Below are 25,103 nucleotides of genomic sequence, written 5' to 3' on the forward strand. Positions count from 1 at the left end.
AAAATTTAATGTTTTCTCAATTAAAAATTGGAAGCAGTACAAAGGAAACCCAGGAACTGATGGCAACAGTAAAGCATGCAAAGGAAGAGATCCTGGTGATCCCTGACTCTACAAAGTGAGACCTACTTTAGGTGCCCTGAGAGGGGATGACTGGCTGAAAGATGTTACTTCTCCCAATTCCATTCTCTGCTCAGAAAAGGCTCTTTCGAAGGTTGAATTTCTTGGTGATTCTTTGTGTCACTTCTGAAATTATATTGCACCTAACTTTGAATTAAATTTGAGTAATCTAAGTTAATGGACAATGGCAGCAGAAGTAAAAGCACTGTAAAATGTCCCTCTTCATCTCTGAAAGAAAGGCAGCAGCCCCAGTCAGGGGCTTATAGATAAAACTCCCATCTGCCTGGAACAGAGCACCTGGGAGAAGGGGCAGCTCTGGGTGCAGCTTCAGCAGACTTAAACATTCCTGCCTGCTGGCTCCGAAAAGAGAGCAGCAGATCTCCCAGCACAGTGCTCAACCTCTGCTAAGGGACAGACTGTCTCCTCAAGTGGGTCTCGTGCCTCCTGACTGGGAGAAACCCCCCAGCAGGGGTTGACAGACACTTCAATAGGAGAGCTCCAGCTGGCATCTGGCCAGTGCCCCTCTGGGATGAAGCTTCCAGAGGAAGGAGCAGGCAGGAATCTTTGCTGTTTTGCAGCCTCCGCTACTGATACCCAGGCAAACAGGGTCTGGAGTGGACCCCCAGCAAACTCCAGCAGACCTGCAGAAGAGGGGCCTGACTGTTAGAAGGAAAACTAACAAACAGAAAGCAATAAAATCAACATGAGCAAAAAGAACACTCATGCAAAAACTGCATCCAAAGATCATCAGCATCAAAGATCAAAGGTAGATAAACCCATGAAGATGAGGAGAAACCAATGCAAAAAGGCTGAAAATTCCAAAAACCAGAATGCCTCTTGTCGTCCAAAGGATCACAACTCCTCACCAGCAAGGGAACAAAACTGGATGGAGAAGGAGTTTGATGAATTGACAGAAGTAGGCTTCAGAAGGTGGGTAATAACAAACTCCTCTGAGCTAAAGGAGCATGTTCTAATGCAATGCAAGGAAGCTAAGAACCTTGATAAAAAGTTACAGAAACTGAAACTAGAATAACCAGTTTAGAAAAGAACATAAATGACCTCATGGAGCAGAAAAACACAGCACAAAAACTTCGTGAAACATATACAAATATCAATAGCCAAATCAATCAAGCAGAAGAAAGGATATCAGAGATTGAAGATAAACTTAATGAAATAAAGTGTGAAGACAAGATTAGAGGAAAAAGAATGAAAAGGAATGAACAAAGCCTCCAAAAAATATGGAACTATGTGAAAAGACCAAACTTATGATTGATTGGTGTACTTGAAAGTGACAAGGAGAATGGAACCAAGTTGGAAAACACACTTCAGGGTATTATCCAGGAGAACTTCCCGAACCTAGCAAGACAGGCCAACATTCAAATTCAGGAAGTATAGAGAAGCCCACTCAGACACTCCTCGAGAAGAGCAACCCCAAGACACATAATTGTCATATTCACCAAGGTTGAAATGAAGGAAAAATGTTAAGGGCAGCCAGGGAGAAAGGTCAGGTTACCCACAAAGGGAAGCCCATCAGACTAACAGTGGATCTCTCTGCAGAAACCCTACAGGCTAGAGCAGAGTGGGGGGCCAATATACAACATTCTTAAAGAAAAGAATTTTCAACCCAAAATTTCATATCCAGCCAAACTAAGATTCATAAGCAAAGGAGAAATAAAATAATTTACAGACAAGCAAATGCTGAGGGATTTTGTCACCACCAGGCCTGCCTTACAAGAGCTCCTTAAGGAAGCACTAAATATGGAAAGGAAAAACTAGTACCAGTCACTGCAAAAACATATCAAAATATAAAGACCAATGACACTATGAAGAAACTGCATCAACTAACGTGCAAAATAACCAGCTAGCATCATGATGACAGGATCAGATTCACACATAACAATATTAACCTTAAATGTAAATGGGCTAAATGCCTCAGTTAAAAGACACAGACAGGCAAATTGGATAAAGAGTCAAGACCCATCAGTTTGCTGTATTCAGGAGACCCATCTAAGGTGCAAAGACACACATAGGCTCAAAATAAAGGAATGGAGTAATATTTACCTAGCAAATGGAAAGCAAAAAAAGCAGGAGTTGCAATCTTAGTCTCTAATAAAACAGATTTTAAACCAACAAAGAACAACAAAGACAAAGAAGAGTGTTATGTAATGGTAAAGAGATCAATGCACCAAGAAGAGCTAACTATCCTAAATATATATACACTCAATATAGGAGCACTCAAATTCATAAAGCAAGTTCTTAGAGACCTACAAAGAGTCTTAGACTCCCACACAATAATAGTGGGAGACTGTAATTCCCCCTCTCAATATTAGATCAACGAGACAGAAAATTAATGATATTTAGGACTTGAACTCAGCTCTGGACCAAGCAGACCTAATAGACATCTACACAACTATAAACCCCAAATCAACAGAATATACATTCTTCTCAGCACCACATCACACTTATTCTAAAATTGACCACATAATTGGAAGTAAAACACTCTTTAGCAAATGCATAGCAGACAGTCTTTCAGACCACGGTGCAATCAAATTAGAACTCAGGATTAAGAAACTCACTCAAAACCACACAACTACATAGAAACTGAACAACCTGCTCCTGAATGACTACTGGGTAAATGGCAAAATTAAGGCAAAAATAAATAAATTCTTTGAAACCAATGATGAGAACGAAGACACATTGTACCAGAATCTCTGGGACACAGCTAAAGCAGTGTTTAGAAGGAAATTTATAGCACTAAATGCCCACAGGAGAAAGTGGGAAAAATCTAAAATCAACACCCTAGCATCACTATTAAAAGAACTAGAGAAGCAAGAGCAAACAGTTTCAAAAGCTAGTAGAAGACAAGAAATAACTAAGATGAGAGCAGAACTAAAGGAGATAGAGACACAAAAAACTCTTTAAAAAATCAGTGAATCCAGGAGCTGTTTTTTTGAAAAGATTAACAAAATAGACTACTAGCCAGACTAATGAAGAAAAGGGAGAAGAATCAAATACACACAATAAAAAATGATAAAGGGGATATTACCACTGATCTCACAGAAATACAAACTACCATCAGAGAATATTATAAACACCTCTATGCAAGTAAACTAGAAAATCTAGGAGAAATGGACAAATTCCTGGACACATACACCTTCCCAAGACTAAACCAGGAAGAAGCTGAATCCCTAAATCGACCAATAACAAGTTCTGAAATTAAGGCAGTAATTAATAGCCTACCAACCAAAAAAAAAAAAAAAAAAAAAAGCCCAGAACCAGACAGATTCACAGCTGAATTCTACCAGAGGTACAAAGAGGAGCTGGTACCATTCCTTCTGAAACTATTCCAAACCATAGAAAAAGAAGGACTCCTCCCTAATTAATATTATGATGCCAGTATCATCCTGGCCTCATAAAACCAAAACCTGGTTGATACCAAAACCTGACAGAGACACAACAAAAAAAGAAAATGTCAGGCCAATATCCCTGATGAACATTGATGTGAAAATCCTCAATAAAATACTGGCAAACCAAATCCAAGCAGCACATCAAAAAGCTTATCCACCATGATCAAGTCAGCTTCATCCCTGGGATGCAAGGCTGGTTCAACATACACAAATCAATAAATGTAATCCATCACATAAGCAGAACCAATAACAAAAACCACATGATTATCTCAATAGATGCAGAAAAGGCCTTTGATAAAATTCAACACCCCTTCATGCTAAAAACACTCAATAAACTAGCTATTGATCGAATGTATCTCAAAATAATAAGAACTATTTATGGCCAACCCACAGCCAATATCATACTGAATGGGCAAAAGCTGGAAGCATTCCCTTTGAAAATTGGCAAAGACAAGGATACCCTCTCTCACCACTCCTATTCAACATAGGATTGGAAGTTCTCGCCAGGGCAATCAGGCAAGAGAAAGAAATAAAGGGTATTCAAATAGGAAAACAGGAAGGCAAATTGTCTCTGTTTGCAGATGACATGATTGTATATTTAGAAAACCCCATCGTCTCAGCCCCAAAACTCCTTAAGCTGATAAGCAACCTCAGTGAAGTCTCAGGATATAAAATCAATATGCAAAAGTCACAAGCATTCCTATACAGCAATAATAGCCAAATCATGAGTGAACTCCCATTCACAATCGCTACAAAGAGAATAAAATACCTAGAAATACAACTTACGAGGGCTGTGAAGGACCTCTTCAAAGAGAACTACAAACTACTGCTCAAGGAAATAAGAGAGGACACAAACAAATGGAAAAACATTTCATGCTCATGGATGGGAAGAATCAGTATCGTGAAAATGGCCATACTGCCCAAAGTAATTTGTAGATTCAATGCTATTACCATCAATCTGCCAGCGACTTTCTTTGCAGAATTAGAAAAAACTACTTTAAATTTCATATGAAACCAAAAAAGAGCCTTTACAAACAAGACAATCCTAAGCAAAAAGAACAGAGCTGGAGGCATCACACCACCTGACTTCAGACTATACTACAAAACTACAGTAACTAAAACAGCATGGTACTGGCATAAAAACAGATATATGGACCAGTGGAACAGAACAGAGGTCTCAGATATAACACTGCACACCTAAAACCATCTGATCTTTGACAACCTGACAAAAACAAGCAATGGGGAAAGGATTCCCTATTTAATAAATATGTGTTGGCAAAACTGGCTAGCCATATGCAGAAAACTGAACCTGGACCCCTTCCTTACACCTTACACAAAAATTAACTCAAGATGGATTGAAGACTTAAACATAAGACCTAAAACCATAAAAACCCTAGAAGAAAACCTAGGCAATACCACTGAGGACATAGGCATAGGCAAAGACTTCATGACTAAAACAGCAAAAGCAATGGCAACAAAAGCCAAAATTGACAAATGGGATCAAATGAAACTAAAGAACTTCTGCATAGCAAAAGAAACTATCATCAGAGTGAACAGGCACCCTACAGAATGGGAGAAAATTTTTGCAATCTACTCATCTGACAAAGGGGTGATATGCAGAATCTACAGGGAACTTAAACAAATATACAAGAAAAAAACAACACCATCAAAAGTGGATGAAGGATATGAATAGACACTTCTCAAAAGAAGACATTTATGTGGCCAACAAACATATGATAAAAAGCTCATCATCACTGTTCATTAGAGAAATGCAAATCAAAACCACAATGAGATACCATCTCACACCAGTTAGAATGGTGATCATTAAAATGTCAGGAAACAACAGGTGCTGGAAAGGATGTGGAAAAATAGGAACGCTTTTACACTGTTGGTGGGAGTGTAAATTAGTTCAACCATTGTGGAAGACAGTGTGGCGATTCCTCAAGGATTGAGAACCAGAAATGCCATGTGATCCAGCAATCCCATTACTGGGTATATACCCAAAGGATTATAAATCATTCTACTATAAAGACACATGCACACATATGTTTATTGCAGCACTATTTACAATAGCAAAGACTTGGAACCCATCCAAATGCCCATCAATGATAGACTAGATGAAGAAAATGTGACACATAACCTGGAATACTATGCCGCCATAAAAAAGAATGAGTTCATGTCCTTTGTAGGGACATGGATGAAGCTGGAAACCATCATTCTCAGCAGACTAACACAGGGACAGAAAACCAAACACCGCACATTCTCACTCATAAGTGGGAGCTGAACAATGAGAATACATGGACACAGGGAGGGGAATATCACACATCAGGGTCTGTTGAGGGGTGGAGGGCAAGGGAAGGGAGAGCATTAGGACAAATACCTAATGCATGTGGGGCTTAAAGCCTAGATGATGAGTTGATGGGTGCAGCAAACCACCATGGCACACGTATACCTATGTAACAAACCTGTGCATTCTACACATGTATCCCAGAACTTAAAAGTATAATAAAATAAATAAATAAAATGTCCCTCTTATATCTCTCTTCGTATATGCTATAAAATTTTTATTAAGACGTGAAAGTATAACTGAACATGGAGAGAAAATCAATTTATATTTTTGCATGGGAAGATTCACCCCTGTAAATGTCAAGTCTTCTCAAAATAAGAGTCAATGCAACCACAGACAAAACTTGATGGGATTTAAAAATGGAATTTAAAAAGCTAATGCTAAAGGTCATCTGTAAGAGTAAATGTCTGAGAATTGTCAAAAAAAATTATAAAAAGGGAAAAAGAAAAAGGAAGAAGTGATCTGATTAGATGTCAAATTGTTCCATAAAGCTAGAATTTTGTTTAAGTATCTATAGGCAATAGATGAATGAAGAAAAAAATGAGTAAACAGAAATACACCTATGTATTTAAAGCCTAAGCGTATGGTAGAGTTTGCATGTAGTGGTTAACTACTTAGCTAATAGCATTAAAACATTAGCTATAGATCTGAAAAGAAAATGCAAGATTGCTAACATATACTATACATATAAATGAATTTTAGATTGTCCATACATAACAAAACTAAAAAAAATACAAAAAGAAAATTTAAAAAATTTACCAGATTTTGGATTGATAAAAGATCCTACTAAGCAATAAACACATCCCTGAAAAAATAAAGGGATGACCTAAATTTTTGGTTATCAAAAATTTTTATGTTTAAAGACTTAAAGGCAAACAGCAGAGAACATATTTGTGACATTTGTTAGTAAAGGTAAATATTCATAAAATATAAACTTTCTAAGAATGAATAAGAAGGAAAGTGACAACTCAGAAAAATTAATAAATGATAAAGATTTAACACATATATGTATGTTAATGGGAATGGTCCACCAGCAAGAGGGAAAGACTGATAATGCATGGCAGGAGAGTGACCCAAGGTTTAACATTCTCTCTCTCTCTCTTTTTTTAATTCAACACATTTTTATTGAGCATCTACTATATATTTAATTCAACACATATTTATTGAGCATCTACCAGTTAGTGTTCCAGGTACTGGGATATAGCTTTGAGCACGTTCCAGGACTTAGGACCTGGAGCAAGATCTCATGGAGATTACACTGTGTTGGAGAAAAATGGACAAGTAGGCTAGTGTGTAAATGACCTGACTTCACATAGAAGGCTAAGAGGAAAATTTTTAAAAAATAAAGCATGGTAATGGGATAAAGTAGGTGGGAGGTTGTAGCTGAATTGGTGGTGGAGGTTGGAGGATAATTTAGTGGTTACCATTTAATAATTTCTAAATGTTACCTTCTGGCAAATGCTTGCAAATTATTTATCTACCTAATGAAAAGATGCCATTCAAAATAAAATAGTAAGCTCAATGGATAGAAACATTAAAAAAGATTCCTTTCCATAGTACCATGTTCTACTTTTCTATTGTTTTTAAAATCAACACTTTTATTATAGAAGTAGCACATTGTAGTGAAAATAATTAGATCATATAAAAGATCATTAAGAAGAAAATAAAATCACCACAATAAAAAAATCACTTTTAAAATTTTACTATATATCTCAAGTTTTTTTCTGTGCATACAGAGAGATGATTTTTACATAAGCCACTTTGTAACTAGCTTTTTGAACAAACAGCATAAAATGAACATCTTTTTTATTGTTTTTTATTTTTAATATTCTTAAAAAGGATACAAGTGATGAGTTCTACAAAAGATGAGAACTATTCCTTGCCAGATGTAATTGGTAGAAACATGGAGATGAACACGTTTGCAGGTTAAATGTGTAGAGTTGGTGGTTGCAAGATGAAGGGATTGTCATCTTATGGCCTTAGTTTTTGTAATGATGTGGACTAGAGACAAAGTTGCTAGCTGAGGATAAGGAGAAGGGAGGAAAAGTAAGTGGTGTGAGGGGAGTAAGAGAGCAGACTTACTTGAGAGAGAGTAGGATTGCTAGATAAATTTGATAGGTCACATGAGGTTTGAGATGACTGATGCGAAGTGAAATAGTTTACTCAGGTGTATGGCTTTGTCCAACTATTTTCAGATGCTGAAATGTAAATACCAGAGAAGGCAGAGGATTCACAGATAACTAAAGAATGAGTTCAAATTGTCTTTGTTGGAAGCTTATCAGTTGACAGGTAACTATCTGTAGGCTATTCCATGTGGGGCAATGTTAGGCACTAAGAAAAATGCAAAATAGAAGAAAAGATTTCCTGTGAAGATATTAGAGTCTAAATGAGAGATAATGCCTATCCAAGAAAGAAGTCAACAACAAAGCATTGGTACAAGGAGATCGTAATGAAAGATTATTTGAATTCTCTCATAGGTAAGAGAAAAAGTGAATTTGGGGAATTTGGGGGTTCAGTGCACATTGAAGGGAATATTTACTGGAAATCCTTCCTGAATGATGTAGGAAGTCAATGGCATCAGGGAAATGCATGTAAGAACACAAACTTGAATCTCAAGGAGAAGAAATTTTTTAAAAAATGGCTCCATTATTTTGCCAGGACTAGTTTACTACTCACATTTAGGTACTGGTCAATTTACTTACATCAAGATTACTTTCTTACTGTCATCTTAGGATAGTGTCATGTATTGGTTAAGTGTACAGATTTTCAGTTAGAGAAGTCTAGGTTCAATAAAAATTCCACCACTTATTAACTTATCAATCTTGTACCACAAACCATGGAGAGTTTGAGATTTTTATGCCACTTTCAAGCTAGCAAGTTAGACTGCCACAATTTTATGGAGACTGGCAGAAGACAAGAGACGCTGGAATCAGTGACAAAGGACTTTCTTACTCATAGCAAGCAGATGGTATGAGCTTCACGTCAGCCTAGTTTCCCCTTGCCCCCATGTTTCAGGGAAAGTGACACAGCCACCACAGTAGTTTGTGTTATAGCTGAAGGATCCTGAGTTTAGGAAACCCGAATCTTTTTTAAGGGTGCTGCCAGAAAGCCTGTCCAACTTTTGCCCCAGAGGAGGACATTCTTATTATATACTATTTTTTAAAATTTTACTTTAAGTTCTGGGATACATGTGCTGAACATGCAGGTTTGTTACATAGGTATACATGTGCCGTGGTGGCTTGCTGCACTATCAACCCGTCATCTAGGTTTTAAGCCCCGCATGCGTTAGGTATTTGTCCTAATGCTCTCCCTTCCCCTTGTCCCCCATTCCCCGAGGCCCTGGTGTGTGATGTTCCCCTCCCTGTGTCCATGTGTTCTCATTGTTCAACTCCCACTTATGAGTGAGAACATGCAGTGTTTGGTTTTCTGTTCCTGTGTTAGTTTGCTGAGAATAATGGCTTCCAGCTTCGTCCATGTCCCTGCAAATGACATGAACTCATTCTTTTTAATGGCTGCATAGTATTACATGGTATGGTATACATGTGCCACAGTTTCTTTCTCCAGTCTATCATTGATGGGCATTTTGGTTGGTTCCAAGTCTTTGCTATTGTAAATAGTGGAAGGACATTATTTTTATTATCCTGAAAAGCAAGCAAATCTATCCTCTGCTCCAGAAGGAGATACTGTCACTAACTTCCATGGTTATTTGCTATACAATTATCCTAAAAAAGATAGTCCAGAACAAATGCTGCAAAACCTCTTTTCAGAAGAAATGCAGAACTGCAAGAAACATTAACTGTTCCCCAAAACCTTTAGAAAACAACTTGACTTCTCAGAATGATTGAACCCTCCAATTAGTTTCCAACTAAAACACTGAGGCCTCAAGCAGCAAGTACTCAGAGGAATATATGAAGCTAGAGGCCTTAACACATCAATGGAGTATTTTTTCCTTGGTTCTCTGATCTGTGAAAATGGAGGTGATAACTATTCTATAGTATTATTTAACCAGCTGATGTTAAATCATTAAATCAGCCAGTGTAGGAATCTGTCCTGAATTTATTATGCATCCTAAAATATTAGTGTTTCTTCCCTTCAACTGGAATTAGGACCCATTCTTGAGAAACTGAGATGAGTACATAGGTTTTTTGAATCTTCATGCCTCTTAAATTTCTCTCATATTTATCTTCATTTCCGTTACAGAGTTCTTACATGTTTGAGCCTTGGAGAATTTTATGTTCCCTGAGTTTAAGTCATTTTCACTTCAAGCCTGAATAGTGTACAGAACTGAAAAGAAAACCTAGATATAATTTTGTCCTAACTCACTATTTTATAGGTAAGGGACTATTATCTTAGATTAAATAGGCTAAAGTAAATTTTAAAAATTCTTTTGTTTAAAATATTCATAGTTTCCTAATATCTATGCCAAGTCTATTTGACAATTTAAAATATCAGGAGGACTAACTCAAAGTTAAGATAGATTAAAACATAAACATATATACATTGCCAAAATGTAGAACTGCAATAAGACATCATTTATTTGCTCACTTAAATAAAATAATTGTGATAGAAACAAGTTCAGTTTTCTCAGCTAAAAATGGGGAATATAATAAAACTTACCTTAGAGCAAGAGTTGACTGAGATAAAAAGGACTTTGTAATTTGTAAATTGCAGTTTTACAAAAATATTCTTCTGTGTTTTTAGAAATAAATAATTGTGAAAAACAAGAAATATAGCATTAAATGCAATAATGAATAAGAAAGCATCTTGAAAAGTGTAAATTTGTTGCATGAATCTAAGTTATGGAGACTGTAGAAATACCAAATGTCACCACTTTAAGTAGTTGGTACCTTAAACTATATAAGAGAAGCCCCATTTTTTTTGGCTTACTTTCAAAAATTTTGACTATAACAAAATAACATTGTAAAAGTCATAGGTTAGTCAGGAAAACAGAAACATGTCTAGGTGTTTCAAGCAGGAGTGGATTTGAAATAGGATGTTACAGCACCAGGAGAAAGGCTGGGGCAATAAAAGTCAAAGAAAGTTGCAGTTTGCTTTTGGAAAATCAGAAAGATGCAGAGATAATTGAAAAAATGTCATGAATGATCTTGGTGGCCAGTACCATCAAAGTGAATGATTTGCAAAGCCCCTACTAGCTTAGCTGCTGCAGAGCTTCCTGTTGGCTATCTTCTGAAGCCCATACTTGTGTCTGCTGCTCCAAAGGAGCAACAATAGTTTTTGCTTCATTTTTGCCTTCCACATCTCATGGGTGTTTCTCATAGGAAGAATCTAAAATAAATTCTCCTGGCAAGGGATACTGGAAAGTATAGCTGTTAGGCATCCAGTGTATAAAATTTGAACGGGAGTATAGATGAAGTGGGAACAAATACTAGTAGAGGAGAACAAACAAACAACTCACAGAAAACATGCCATCATGAAAACACTGATATAGTAAAGTGCATATCATATTTATATATGCTTGTTATCATAAACTGAATCCCATCCCACCACTGGTTTGAGCCCAGCCTGGGCAACATGGTGAACCCCATCTCTACTTTAAATACAAAAAATTAGCTGGGCATGGTGGTGTGCACCTGTAGTCCCAGCTACTCGGGAGGCTGAAGTGGGAGGATTGCTTGAGCCAAGGAGGTGGAGGGTGTGGTGAGCCAAGGTTGTACCACTGCACTCCAGCCTGGGCGACTGAGTGAGATCCTGTCTCAAAAAAAAAAGTGGGGGGTGGGGGGGTGTACCAATTTATTTGCCAAGAAGCAGAGCAGGATCCCTATTGCTCCACATTTTCAGCAACACACGTAAGAGTTTAAAATTACTGCTAATCTGCTGGGAGAGTAATATAATCTAATTGTGAATGTGATTTGTATTACCCTGGGTGCTAATAAGTAAAAGATAACCCAGTATGAAAATGAGCAAAACATTTCACCAGACACTTCACAAGGAGGGAAGGCACATGTCGTTTTTCATGTCCCAGTGCATGAACTCTTCCTGTCTCGCATCATTTGCACATTATCCTATCACAACCCAGGCTGCTCTCTCCTCCCTGTTCTGTGTGTGGCTGGCTTTTTCTTGTCCTTCAGTGTTTAGCTCTCTCTGAAAGGCCATTTTTAGCCATCTTATCTAAATGTGTCCCTTCCCTGTTTTCCTCATCAGGATATCTATTGTTTTGCTTGGTACCATTTATCACAATTTTTGCAGTTATCTATTTGTTTTCTTGTTTCTTTCTTTATTTTGCTAAATTATAAGTGCTACAAGGGATAAGACTATGCCTATCCAGTTCCTGATGCTATCCCATTTTGAATGGCGCATAGTAGATGCTTCATAAATATTTGTCAAAAAATTGAATGAAATGACTTGTGATTGAAAACAAAGTTAAATTAAACTTTAATGTTTTTCTTATAATTTATGCTTAAACAAATTCCATATGTAGTAAAGAGAGTTAAATATTAATAGTGATATCCTCAAAGTGTTAGAAGACTCATATATAGGAGACAATTTTTCTAAGCAGTTGTCATAAAGGAAAAGGTTGATTAAATAGCCTAGCTAAAGATTAAAACTTTCTATTATATAAAAAGTTTATAAATAACATTCAAAGACAGATAACTAAAAAAATTTTGCTAAATATATAATGAGTACTATATAAATTATATCTGTGATAACTTTAAGAAAATAAAAATCTCAGTATTCAGCAAGAATAATGCTAACAGACAGTTATAAAAATAGATGTGGCCCAATAAAGGAATTTTCTACAAAAAGATATAGATTCAATGAACATGTTAAGAGATGCTTAACTTCTTTTGGAATTACATATCTCAAGTGAAACAGAAAAAGTTCAATTAAAAGAAATAATATTATATAGGAAAGGATAAAAAGAATAATTTTATTTGTTTTGGTGCACTGAGAACAAAAATGGGTCCTTTTATATCTTCTTTCTGGGAGTTTAAATTGTCATAACTTCTCTATATTTAAGTTGACTGGAACAGTATCCTCTTATAGCCAGGCATTTATTCTTTATATATTAGACAAACAAATGATGATACATGTGTAAGGTTAACTGTAGGATTGTGTAAAATTATGAAAAATCAGGACTATCTGAAACTATTATTAGGAGGGCATAGTTTAACTAAATTGTGGTATAGAACTATAAGATAGAGTAGTATACAGCCACTATAATGTGGTTGTTATTTATGCCATGGAAAAATATGCACAATATATGTATATATATTGTATATATACACAACATATGTATAGGTACTCAATATATATACACACACACTGCAAACTCTTTTTTCAGCTGCGACATATATATATATGCATACATATACTCTTTATATAAATATATACACACACCACACACAATATATATTCAACAACATAGAATAGCTATATATACATACATACGTACATATATGTTTAGCTATTCTATGTTATTGCTGTTTTTTAAAGTAGCCATTTTGCTTGTCTAAGCATTATCATCCATCCATGTATTAAAAAACATGGTTATTTTGGGTACTATGTTTATAGCTAATTGTACCATTTCTATATGAACATTATATAATTATTATATTATGTAACATAAGCAAACAAATATATAACATAATCCCCCAAACCCAATATAACTATTTTCACTTAAAAAAGAGAAGTGAGAGTATAGAGAATACAAAATTGTTTGGCAGAAAAAGCACAAAATGTATACGTATATGAAAAATAATACCTAAAAACATTGGAAGTTTCTTAACTGTTTAAGAAACAGAAGTTTTCTGTTTCCTTTTGGTATATATTTAATCCACTCATTGTAGTTCCCTCACTGTAAAAAATACACGTGAAATTTCTCATGAGAAAGCTGATTGTCAATTTCCTGTATTTTTTTGGCTTTAGTCACAAGTACGGCATACGTGACTATTTCAGAACTTCCATTTAAGCAAATAACAAACTTCATAGATACTTAAGAACTATTACAAAGAAATCTTGGATTTTTTTCCAACTTTAAATACAGTCTTTTCAGTTTTATTTCAAGTCTTAGAGAAAACCTACACATATGTATTTATTTTTTGTCTTAGGTGAGTAAGTTCACATCCTGCTGGACAATTGGGATGTTTATTTTTTCCAGATTTATAAGCAAAGTTCAGCTTCCTTGAACCTTGTGGGCTAGAGGTCATTTAAAATTTCCCAATTATGTTCCTTAATATTGTACAGTCAAAAGCTAAATGAAACACACTGGGAAGCTTTGCTATGCTATCCCTGCTCTGAATGGTTGGTGAAGTTGTCAGAGTGTGGTCTCTGGATCTGATTTTAAATATTGATCCTGAAACTGACTGTGAGATCTGAGGCTGGCTAGCTCCTTGAAGTTTTTGTCCCCTAGTTTTCTCTTTTTAAAGTGGGCATAATATTGCACTATTTCTTTAGGTTATTATGAGAATTAAGAGAGAAAAGGCCACAACAATAAGGAATTTCTGGAAGATATAAAACAGATGAAGAATACATAATCCAGTATAAGTAAAGGAAATAAAAATGTGAGTTTTCCCAGAAGAATCCCAGAATAACCCCCACTCTAGTTGAGTATGGATAAAGGCCAGGGCGATGGGCAGTCAACATTTTAATTAAAGAATGGAATAACAGTTGTGTTCATTCCCCCACTCTCAAGTCAAAGCCCACTAGTAAAAGTCCTCTGAAGTGGGAGTTTTGATGCCAAAGATACCCTGAAAGAGTGCCTAAGCCTCATTGTACAATTTAAATGTCCACCTATAAATATATAAATAGGATTAGGTAATTAAAAATGAGCAGTTATTTGAGAAAAGTCAATATCATGAAGGAGAGGCTCAGATTCAGGAAACAGGAAAAGAAATGGCCCAAGGGAACAGAGTTAATACAGGGAAAAGAGAAAGGTTTAGAATAAACAAAATAAGTATCCTAGAGATTTGAAGCATACTTTGCCCATAAAAAGAAAAGTATATTATGAGAAAGAAGCAATTTTCTTGGAAGTTAAAAACTTTTTGATAAAAAGAGAAAGAAATGACTGAACTAAATAGCAGAAGGGACATTACTGAAGACCGCATTACTGGACTGGGTGATGGTTCGGAGTGCTACATCCAGAGCTGAATGCAAAAATCCAAGGCAAACATATGAGAGCAAAGATAAGTGTCATGGAGGTAGATCTAGAGAAATGTATGGTTTTATGGAGGTATTGAGAAAGAACAGCGTGGGGAAGATGAACAAATAATCAAGGAAATAGAATAATGACTCTAGTCTTTAGATTGAAGAGATCCTCAGACTGGTGGGTAGAAGGATTCAGGGTGGTGGGGGGTGGGGACAGCACATCTATGCCTATAAACAGCATGGTGACATGTCTGAACGCCAAAGATAAAGAAAATAGCAAGAGCCACAAGAAATAAAATGCAAAGTACCTGTCATAAAAATATCAGACTAAATCACACGACTCATTAATAACACCAGATACATGAAGATAAGGCAGTGATACCCTCAAAATCTGAGACAGTGCTGTTGTTTTAGCCAATACCTTTATACAGAAAATTGGTATTCAAGTGTGAAAGTAAAATAAAGACATTTTCAGACTTGTTAGTCTCAGAAAGTTTACCATCTAAATACTCTTTGGGAGAATTCCTTGAGGCAGGAATCCAGAAAAATCCAGGAAAAGTAAAAATAAATTGAAAAAAGGGGAATTTGTGATATAAAAATAATATAAAAATATTATTAAAGCATTCAGAAGAGAAAAAAAGTCAAAACCCCGCGATTTTTTTCCCTCAAAACCTGCTCATTAATGTCTTTTGATAAAGAAAAGAGAGAGAAACAAAGACACAAAAAAAGAAAGTAAAAAAGGGAAATTGCCAGAAATAGAATGAATAACCAGAGAAAACAAAGAACCAATGAATAGCCCGCACCTCATCCCAAAGTCCTGATTAATCCAACATGAAAGAAAAAAGAGAGCAAAACATAAACAATCAGAACATGAAACAAAATGGCAGGAATAAGGCACAATTTAGACATTACAGTGAACAATGATGATTAAATCACAGAAATTGTCAAATAGTGTTAACAAACAAATGAGCAGGAAGTTTGAAAATAAAAACAGGTAACAATAAAACAGCAAAATGATAATAAAGTTGCAGTAATATTAAAATTAGAAAGAATATTCAAGGTGGGAAGGATTGCATGGCATCATGCCATTATGCTAATTATAATACAGTATGAGGTGCTTGTATCTTTATGCAAAAATTATAGAGCAAATATGTTAGGGATACAAAGAGATTTTAAAAAGCCTTTTATGTTTTCATCATTGTTGTAACAAATTATCACAAATTTAGTGGTTTACAACACCACAAATTTACTATCTGATTCTCTAGAAGTCTAAAATGGGTCTCACTGGGCTAAAAGCAAGGTGTCCTCAGGGCTGTATTCATTTTCGGAGGCTCTGAGAGAAAGTAACAGTGACGGTATATTGTTGACAGTATTTTCAATAGTGCTGTTTCCTTGCCCTTCCCAGCTTCTAGCAGCCTCCCACATTTCTTGACTTATGGCCCACTTTTTCCATCATCTACTTTTCAGAGCCTTTGTGATTACACTGGGACTATCCAGATAATCCAGGATAATCTCCTTTTTTTTTTTTTTTTTTTTTTTGAGACAGAGTCTTGCTGTGTTGCCTAGACTGGAGTGCAGTGGCAGGGATGGTAGCTTACTGCAGCCTTGACTTCCCGGGCTCAAGCAATCCTCTCATCGCAGCCACCTGAGTAGCTGGGAGTACAGGTATGTACCACCACACCCGGCTAATTTTTTTTTATTTTTTGTAGAGACAGAGTCTCATTAAGTTGTCCTGGTTGGTCTGGAACTCCTGGGCTCAAGTGATCACCCACCTCAGCCTCCCAAAGTGCTGGGATAACAGGCGTGAGCCACCATGCCCAGCCAATCTCCCTATTTTAAGGTCAGCCTTTTCGCAATCTTAATTCCAACTGAAACCTAATTCTTCTTTGCCCTGTAAAGTAACACATTTACAGTTTTCAGGGATTACGATATGGACGTCTTTGGGGGATCATTATTCTGCCTACCCCAACTCTGTTCTCAGAAATAGTCAAATCGAGAAAATTAAAAATGTAATTATAGGGGATTTAAATAACAAATTTAAAAAATTTGAATTAATATCTAATGAAGAATTTTGTCTTGAACAGAGAATGAATATTATTTGCAAATACCTATGGAACACAAATATATTTGATCATATATTGGTTCATAAAGAAAACTTCAATAAAAATAATTAAAGCCCACATTCTCTGAACTCATAGCAATGTAAACAGATTAATAATAAAAAGTTAGGATAAAATGTATTCAACTTAAAAAAAGTGAAACACTTTTCTAAATAAATTGTTGTTTAAAGGGGATGTAAAGATTGATATTATAGACCATCTAGAAAACATGACAAAAATGTATTCAGAGAAATGTCTATAACTTTATATGCAATTACTTGAAAACAATTACTCTTGAAAACAAGAGTGTAGCCCTCAAATTATATCACCCAGGAGGTCCAAAATATGTCAAGCCACAAATGTAATTTAAAATGGTACCAGACTAATATGCTCCAAGGACACTATAAGATCTTCTCTGGAGAAATATATTTTCATTCCAGGCTTCAAGTTATTTCTGCAAATAATACTTTATTTATTTATTTATTTTGAGACGGAGTCTCACTCTGTCACCCAGGCTGAAGTGCAGTGGCACAATCTCGGCTCACTGCAACCTCCTCCTCCCAGGTTCAAGCAATTCTCCCTGCCTCAGCCTCCTGAGTAACTGGGATTACAGGTGCTGCTACCATGCCCGGCTAATTTTTTGTATTTTTTAGTAGAGACAAGGTTTTGCCATATTGGCCAGGCTGGTCTTGAACTCCTGACCTCAGGTGATGCACCAGCCTTGGCCTCCCAAAGTGCTGGGATTACAGGCATGAGCCACCATGCCCAGCCTTTTTAGGGTATTACATACAGCATATAATAATATACAGCATACAGTCAAAAACAACACAAAGAAACAAAGTATTACAGATTAGAACCAGCAGACACTATAATCAAAAGAAATCCTGCAAATCTGTAGATACTAGAATTATGACAGTCTGTAAAACAACACTATTTACTATTTAAATAAATAAAAGGCAAAATGAAACTGGATTCAGGGGACAGAAATCTATCAAATGTGATCTAGCAGATTTGAAAATGAATCAAATAGAACTAGTTAGTCAAACCGGAGAAAATTTATGTACAGACAGATAAGGCAAAAAAAAACTATCCAGAATGAATCATAAAGTAAAAAAGATGAGAGGAAAATAGGTGAAGAAACAATACTAGATAAGATCGTAAGGACTAGCGTGAACTTAACTCAGCATTTCAGAAAGAGTGGAGAGAAATAATAGGTAGGAGGATATTCGGAGAAAATTTTTGAGAAATAATGAAAGTCAACAGTCAACAAGTTTTTTGTTTTTTTTTTTTAAGACAGAGTCTCACTCTGTTGCCCAGGCCGGAGTGCAGTGGTGAAATCTCGGCTCACTGCAACCTCTGCTCCCAGGTTCAAGTGATTTTCCTGCCTCAGCCTCCTGAGTAGCTGGGATTACAGGTATGTACCACCACGCCTAGCTAATTTTTGTATTTTTAGCAGAGACAGGGTCTCACCATGTTGGCCAGGCTGGTCTCGAACTCCTGGCCTCAAGTGATCTGCCTGCCTCGGCCTCCCGTTGTGCTGGGATTACAGGCAATCAATAGGCTTAAGCACAACAAATCACGAGTAGGGTAAATACAATGAAATACATGTTGTAATAAAGCTACAGAAAAAATATGATTTAGAGAAAAAAATGATTCTGTTTAGTGGATTAAGGGTTAGACTGACAGTCAACTTCTCGATAGCACAATAGAAACTGGAAGCTAGGAGGCAGTAGATCGATAACCTCAATGCACAGAGAAGCAAATAACTGCCAGCTCTAAATGTCTATACCCAGTGGAAGTATTTTGTAAAAGAGAAGGTGAAATAAAAACATTTTAAAATAAAAATATATAGTCTGTCACTAGAGAAATTTCTAAAGATGTACATGAGATGGAAGGACAGAGATTCCAGAGGGGGGAGGGCTGGGATGCAGAAAAGAATGAAAAAGAAACAGGTAAATATGTCACTAAATCTAAAGGGGCACTGACTTTATAAACAAAAATAGTAATGTCTATGGGGCTAAACATGATTATTTATCATGTGTATATATAGTGATGATAATGATGATGGTAATAATGACCATTATTTACTGCTTAGTACATCCCAGAGATTGTGCTAGGTGCTTCTATTACATAATCTCAGTGAATCCTCATACCAACCCATGAGGAAGGTACAATTGTTATTTCTATTTTGCAGGTAAGGAACAGAAAGATAAAGAGATTGCGACTTACCTGAGGTCACACACTGGTAAGCAGTGGAGCTGGTACTTTGGTTCCAGAATCTATGCTCCTAACTATGCTATGCTGCTTTTTGTTTCATCTGGAAGAGTGTACACATACATTCTTAAAATCAATAAGCATTTAGCAAGTTTGATGGATACAAAAATGAATTTATTTCTATGAGCAAAAAACAAATAGTTAAAAAATAATGGCACAAGAGTGTTAAAAATGATCAAGTATTCAGAATAAATCTGTGAAAAGATACACAATGCTGCATGGAAAACAGTTTTAAAAATGGAGGGATTTTAAAGATCTAAGTAAATGGTGACATAATTCATCTTCAAGAATTGAAGACTGCATATTGTAAAGATGTCAGTTTACCCTAAATGATGTACAATTCAATGTAATCCCGGTCAAAATCCCATCAATGATTGGACGTGTAAATTGATTAGCTGATGCTAAAATTATGTGAAAATTCCAGAGGCAAAGAATAACCAAGTCAATTTTAAAGAAAGTCAAAGCTGGAGGATTTTAAACTCCAGATATAGAGGCTTATTACAAAGCAATAATAATTGAGTGAGTCTGATATTCGGGATGTACAGAGAAGAGTTGACACACACAGCAGGCCTGAGTACTAGCGTTTGGTAGGACTGTTTAGAAAGGTTGACCTTGGCTGGTATCTGAGAACTTGAATTTTGGGAGGGTTTCCACCACTTTAATGGATAAGAGTGGCTAACTATGCCTAAACTCTTTGTGCAAACAATTTGGTTTATACTTAACACCTGTTCTCCTCCTGGAGCCTAGAATTTTTGCATATTCCAGGCAAAGCATGCCCATTGACAAGCCACCAATAAAAACCTTGAGTGCTGAGGCTCTAATGAGCCTCCCTTTGACCCAGCAATTCTACTCCTAGGAATATATTTTAGAGCTGCTTGTGAGTATCTGCGTCAAGATACATGTATGAGTGTTCCCTTCAGCATTGTTTGTAACAGCATTGTTTGTATCAGTTTTATCCCAAAGCTAGAACCAATCCAAATGACCATGAAGAATATAATTGATAAATAAATTGCAGCATATTCACTCAAAGGAGTAGACTATGGCATTGAAATTGTACATATGATAGCTACTGGCAACAACACTGATGAATTTTATGAACATAATTTTGAATAAAAGAAGAAATAAATAGCATAAAACATATAGCATGATTCCATTTATGTTGTTTATAACTGGGTGAAACTAAACTTTATTGTTTAGGCATGGATGTATAGCCATAGGTCTAAAAAGAAAAGCAAAATGAACAAAAAAAATCTCAAGGGTTATAAGAGTGGTCATTTCCCTAGGGAAGGTAGAGGTTCTGATTGGGAATGGACAAATGGAGGGATCCTTGGTGCTGGCAAGACGTTATAGTTTGAGTTGTGATGACATAGGTGCCCATTTTATATTAAACTTGAGAATTTGTGTTTTACACATTTTGTTCTATTTTATAGTAAAACGCTTATTAAAATAATTTTCACATGGCTTTATTCCAATAAATTTCAATCTTTAGTTGAAACAGATGTGCTTCTTGGAAAGTAAAAATTGATACATCAAGATAGAAAGCCCCTCTCAAGTCCAACTGTGCCAAAAAGTACCATGCAGGAGGACTGCCTAGTGTGAATGACTCTTTCAACTTTTTAAAGGAAGCTAGAAAGCTGAATGTTTACATGAAAGTTCCTAGTTTCTTTATTTCTTTTTTTTTTTTTGAGAAGGAGTCTCACTCTGTTGCCCAAGCCAGAGTACGGTGGAGTGATCTCGGCTCACTGCAGCCTCCTCCTCCCAGGTTCGTGATTCTCCTACCTCAGCCTCCCGAGTAGCTGGGATTACACGCCTGTGCCACCACGCCTGGCTAATTTTTGTATTTGGCCAAGCTGGTCTCAAACTCCTGACCTCAAATGATCCACCCACCTTAGCCTCCCAAAGTGCTGGGACCACGGGTGTGAGCCACCATGCCCAGCCGAGAGCTCCCAATTTCTAAATGTAGGTTCAGACGAATTTTAAACGCTGTGTGAGCCAACAAAACACATCTTCAAGGTTAAAGTTCGCCTGTGAGCATACACCTGTAATCACAGAGGTTTGGCCTCAAAGGTAAAATAGAAAAGTTAAAAGACTATCAAGGTTTCCAAGTTAACTGGGAGTGAGAGAGTTAGGTATATTTTGAAAATTATTTATATACTTTTTTCCCCTCTGCCTTTCTGAGCACATAACATTGACCCCATTCTACTTGAAACATCGAATCATTCATTGGCCTGTGGGAACAAATTAGTAATTTTGCACTGTACAAATTTAAAGACCAAGATAATATTTAGCTTCTGATGTTTAAAAGCTATTTTCTTTTGTGTACTACATCAGCAAGCAGTAAGTAGCCATGAGTGGATCTGGGAACCAGATAATAGTCTTATATTCCAAATAGTTAAGCTCCCCATAGGTAAATCTAAAGAATCCACAGAGAATTCAGCATGTTCTTGCGCTCAGTGATACCTTTTCTATAAAATAGACCTCTCTTCTAATGAGAAAAGCCTAAATAATTACTTGATGTCATGCCAGATATGTAGCAGCAGGACAGTGTTAGTCAGACAGGGAATAGGTATTGAGAGAGCCAAGCAAAGTGTCCATTTCTGGAATCAGTGATTTAGGAGTTAAAAGTTCAATGTGAACAGTAGCTTAGAAATGAGAAATCATGTCAGAATCTAGACAAGGTATTTGCAGCACAGTCACTACAGAACAAGATAGTGTAGAATCATTAGGTCTCAAAAGTCCATGGAGGTAAGATCTAGAACTGCCCTGTTTGATATAGTAGTCTGTAGCCACATGGGGCTAGTGAGCACTTGAAATGTGTCAAGTCTGAATTGAGATGTACTGTAAGTGTAAAACATGCACTGGCTTAGCAGACATTATTTACTAAGAATCTAAAATATCTCATTATAAATTTTAAATTTTGATTACATGTCGAAATGATAGTATTTTAGATATATTGGGTTAAATAAAATATATTGTTAAAATTCAAAAGCAAATTGATAATGATGTACAAAACCCAAAGAGACAAATAAATATAAAACAGATAATAATGATTGTTAAAAATCTAGCTCTTTCTCCAGTCAGCCCCACCAAAGCATCAGGCCAAGGGAGTTTTATGGGCCAGTGATATGAAATATTCAAAGAATAGATGTTTTAGACTTTTAGAGACTATAGTAAAAGATGGAGAGATTCTTAACTCTTAAAAATGCATCTTACTGTGGCAGTGAATACAGTAATATTATAATTCTATGTGTCCATATCTTATTTCTTTCTATGAGACTGTAGAAATACACATACACTATAATGTACCCATACCCTTGACTTGGAGGTCCAAACTATCATTAGAGTCATCTTTCTGTTCTCCAGGGTTAACTACCACAGTGCTTCCAATAGATTTACTTATGGAACATTAATTAAAATAACTTGTCCAGGAATATACTTAATAATTGAGTCTCTTGGTGGGTGCTTCAGAGATCATTCTGCTACATTACCTAAGCTTGTGGTGTTTTGCTCGGAAATGTTTCACTCTTAAGAGATTCACATAATTTATAAGAATGATGTGTAGTTCTGCATGTGAAGAGAGCTGGAATCAGCAGATAAAGATGTATGAGGTAACTAAGCAGGCCAATGATGAATCTCATTAGCAGGATTTCAGCTGCTTGGCTAAGGAAGGTCTTAGTGTTTTTATTAGACTGAAATGTAAATTACTTACCTTCATGATTATTATTTAAAACTATAATCACATTTTGTGTCAGGTGAGACTAAAACTATGCCTGTGATGACACCACTGAAGCATCTATGGCATGGATGCCCACTCTTCTGTCAGAGTCCACATGTCAGCCAGTACCAAGGTGACAAGAGATTTCTATTACCAAGATACTCAGTACCTTGTGAACTGTTAATAATATCATTTTCTTTTTCCCTCTTTTTCTCTCTCTCTTTCTCTTTCTTTCTTTTCTTTCTCTTTTTTTTTTTGAGATGGATTGTTGCTCTGTCACCCAGGCTGGAGTACAGTGGTGTGATCTTGGCCCACTGCAACCTCGGCCTCCTGGGTCCAAGCAATTCTCCTGCCTCAGCCTCCCAGGTAGCTGGGATTACAGGTGCGCACCATCACGCCTGGCTAATTTTTTTATTTCTTGGTGGAGACGGGGTTTCACCACGTTGGCCAGGCTGATCTCGAACTCCTGACCTCAGGTGATCTGCCCACCTTGGCCTCCCAAAGTGCTGGGATTATAGATGTGAGCAGTGCTGGGATTATAGATGCGAGCTACTGTGCCCGGCCAATAATATTATTTTCATACACAACTCTTTTTTCTGTGGGACTTTTGGGTAACACATCTAAGATATGGTATGTCCGGGATTTTAGAGACTTCTTTTAGGAAACTGAAGTGCTTCTGCCCTGGCATTTCCTCATGAGAGGAGTTGTTGATTGTGCTTATTTAAATGAAGAATAAAGATACATGAATTGTGAACATCGAGGAGTTCTCTTACCTGGGTATTGGTCTGAACAATAATAAATTGTGTTTAGAATCCCTGTGTGTGAGAGTAAACAATGCAGAATTCAGCATGTACATTATAATGAAAACTGCTAAAATGTCTTCTTATCATCTAAAAGAAGCTACAGAATGACGAAGTTGAGTGTGATTTGACTATGTGGAATAATGCCAGGATCGCTTCTCTGACAACTGTAAATGATGAAAAAGGAAAAATATCAAAGAATGAATGTTGTTGTTGTTCATTCTTGCCACCAAAATGGCACTTCAATGTTTTTCTGTAGTGAGCAAAGTGAAAAGCTGATTTCTTGTCTTGGCAGACCCATGAAATTAGCATGAATGTGTTCTCTTTTTACAGGTCAGGAATCATAATTTTTCATAGTTTTATATTACCAGCAGATACTCATTTATATATATATATATATATATATATATATATATATATATATATATATGTATATATTTTAAAAGCCTGTTAGTATCTGGGAATTTCTCTTTGATGTCATTTTTCTTAATAGAGTCAAAGTTTTTATAAACTAAAAATTGCTAACAGAACATACCTAAAAATTTCAGTCATCTGACTCTATCTTTTGCACAGTTTTCCATATTTTGATTGCTCTGACAAACATTTCTAATGATTCAGAAATTATGTTTATTTTGGTAGACATAGTTCTGTTTTCTACAAAATTAGATATAAAGCTTCAAAGACATATAATAAGGTCATCATCCTACTAGTAGTGATTTTGCAAGTAGTAGCAAAACTGTACCTTTTCTCTTTTAATCTTGATATTCAACTGGTAAAATAAGATTCATTTATTCACCCATTTAATCAATATTTATTTTGTGTCTGCTATGTGCTTAGAACTGTTGGGGATATAATAAGAATAAAATAAAGTTTCTACCTTCGTGGATGTAATTACTAGTTAGTAGACCAAAAACATACATATATACACATACACACATATCATAACATAATACAATAGGATGTCAGGTGGTGATACATGCTATATAAGGAAAAATACAGAGGAATGAATAGAGTAAGGTGTTATTGGAGGGCTGATTGGACACAGAGAGTGAAGGGGTGTTATTTTAGGCAAGGTGATCAGGGATGGTATCTCTAATGAGGTTACACTTGAGCAGAGACCTGAATGAAGTGAGAGAACAAGTGTCAGGCATTTGGCCTGAAGGAGAAGAGCATGCTAGGCCATTGGAACAGGGTGTGAAATTTGCCTTGGAGGGCTCAATAGGACTGTGTTGGAACCCA

Source organism: Gorilla gorilla, chromosome 10 (assembly GCF_029281585.2).
Source record: "Gorilla gorilla gorilla isolate KB3781 chromosome 10, NHGRI_mGorGor1-v2.1_pri, whole genome shotgun sequence".
Taxonomy (NCBI): Eukaryota; Metazoa; Chordata; class Mammalia; order Primates; family Hominidae; genus Gorilla; species Gorilla gorilla.